The sequence below is a fragment of the Coregonus clupeaformis genome, chromosome 20 (genome assembly GCF_020615455.1).
Source record: "Coregonus clupeaformis isolate EN_2021a chromosome 20, ASM2061545v1, whole genome shotgun sequence".
Taxonomy (NCBI): domain Eukaryota; kingdom Metazoa; phylum Chordata; class Actinopteri; order Salmoniformes; family Salmonidae; genus Coregonus; species Coregonus clupeaformis.
Window position 1 is genome coordinate 32849009 of NC_059211.1, and position 2464 is coordinate 32851472.

At 38.8% G+C, this 2464-nt stretch overlaps 1 long non-coding RNA gene across 1 annotated transcript; it reads right to left on the reverse strand.

The window, feature by feature from the left end:
• Positions 1–1151: 1151 nt before the first annotated feature.
• LOC121532812 lies at positions 1152–2464 on the reverse strand. Its single transcript, XR_005994395.1, has 4 exons — positions 2216–2464; positions 1912–1967; positions 1777–1816; positions 1152–1683 (listed from the first exon to the last, which is right to left on the reverse strand). It is a non-coding gene; the product is annotated as an uncharacterized LOC121532812 (long non-coding RNA).

The following is a 2464-nucleotide window of genomic DNA, read 5'->3' on the forward strand; positions in this document are numbered from 1 at the left end:
AGACTGCATGAACCTGTGTGGTGTCGCCATCTAGTGGCCATGGGCATCTCCTGACATCTCCTGACTACTGAAGGATTTCTGAACAACACAGCTTCAAGGGTAGCCTGGTCAAGCAGACTGATCGCTGATGCACTCGCGTTTCGTTTCACTTGAAAAAGAATGTGAGCTATTGTAAGACCAGGATGCAAGGGATCTTGGGTATGCAAGGGTACTTCAAGGGCAGCTAGGGGCCTCAATGTAAAAATACCTGGGGACCAAGTTTCTGATGGGGACCATTTCATGATGTGGCCCCTGTACCTTGAGTTTGAGGCCCTCGTTCAAAAGCAAAGTCTATCATTACAAAGGAAAATAAATTACATTACAAAGTACAATAAATGAATGCATGAACAATTTGTAAAGTCTATCTGGTGCATTTAGCAGCGAGTGAGGGATAGTGTGGTAAACTGAATTAAATTAAATTTAAATTAAATGTTCATCGGGGGTGACAGCTGCAGTGTGAAACGCCAGGCTTTGCCAAGGTATCAGGGGTGAATCAAGGTACAGGAGGGAGGGAACCCCGGGGAATGGAATGAATGGAATGGTATTGACACATCAAACACAAGGTTTCCTTGTAATTGATACTATTCCATTCACTTCATTCAAGTCATTATTATGAGCCATCCTCCCCACACCAGCCTCCTTTGGCCAGAATACATAGCCTTGTCTGGGTACCAGTCTGTTTAGCTAACATTCCACTCCTTGTACTTTGTGTCTTTGGCTACAGAATACATGAGTATGACTCTGGGATGTGCATCAACTGATTGGGAAGACATTGTGTGCTGTAGTATCTGAACAATTTATAGCTTTGGCTGAGGTTTTCATATTGTTGGTTAAATGAACTTTGCCTTGCTGAAACATCTGGAAAGCATTACTATAGGGGCCCCCTGAAACAGAGGAGACTTGGATATGTGGAAGCCAGGGATTGGTCTATTCAAAACACCCATCTTATGTTACATAGGATATATATATCAGGTTTTCAACAAAGGACGGGGAGAATAATCATATTTGAGATTGGGTTAGTTGTTCTCCAGATTCTGCAGAAATCTGTAAATTGATGCTGAAATCTTTTGATATAATAAACCTTTATAATCAAAGTACAGTGTCAGCAGATTTCTTATCAACACAGCATATCAGCATCGTTGTCTCGACACCACAGTGCAAAGAGCCTAAGTAAAATGTATGATTCCACAAATCAATTGGAGCAAAATGCAACCCGACCGGCTCAACCTCACCTTGAACTCTTCCTGAATTTTAAAGTTATGGTAGGACCTCTGCTTTTCATCTGTTTTCTATTTACCTCTTACATGGCACACCTATACCCTACATAGGCTGCGTTTAGACAGGCAACTCAACTCTGATCTTTTTTCCACTAATTGATCTTTTGACCAATCAGATCAGTTCTGAAAAAGATCTGATGTGAAAATATCTGATGTCATTGGTCAAAGGACCACTTAGTGAAAAAAACTGGCAGCCAATTCTGATATTTTTTCCACTAATTGGTGGTAATGCGGTGGTATACTTTGAAAAAATTGAATGAATGACTCATGACTGACAACTAAAAGAGTGCTTTCAATAATCTAAATGTTTTGCTCAAATAACATGATCCATTGTTGAATTGTGGCATGGGTCAGTGGAAGGTCACATCTGAAACACAAAATATAATGTACAAATTACATCTGTGTATTTGAAAATTGTCTTTGAATATCAAATGTATAATTAAAATGCTGATTCCTTCACCTCCAGTGTCCATTTTCAGATTCAGAAGTTTACAGTTACTCTGTGGATAATGCAGAGACACAGAGTCAGTGAAAACATTCCAAACAAGATGAAGAATTAGGGGTTAATGTTCATGAAAATCAAATTGATACTTACAATGCAGATTCCTTCACCTCCAGTGTCCATTGCAGACTAATAAGTTGACAGTTACCCTGTAGATAATGCAGAGACTGAAAGTCAGTGAAATAATTCCACACAAGATGAAGAATAAATAAGGGGTTAATTTTATTGGGAACTTGCTAGCTAAATGACAGAAAATACTTAGCTAGCAAGCAACATATTGCTTGGCTAGCCAATAACATTTTTAACAATAGCTTTGGAAATTACATTTGATCTAATACATACAAGATATTAAATCTACTGAACTCTACTCAACTTCAATTTTCAAAACAATTCTTACCTTGGTCAGTCACACTGCACATTGGTGGCCAGCTAAAGGAGAGTTTTCATCTAGCTTGCTAACACAGCTAGCTACCTAGCTAGCTAGCTGTGTTAGCAAGCAAGATGAAAACTCTTGCTTGCGGTTGAAGAAATTATGTTCTTCCTCTGTCACCCACCAGGTTAAAAACATATTTTAATTAAATGTTATGAATCTATAATCAAATAAAATGCCATCATCCACGAGAAAGCTTTTTGGAGGTGACAGCTG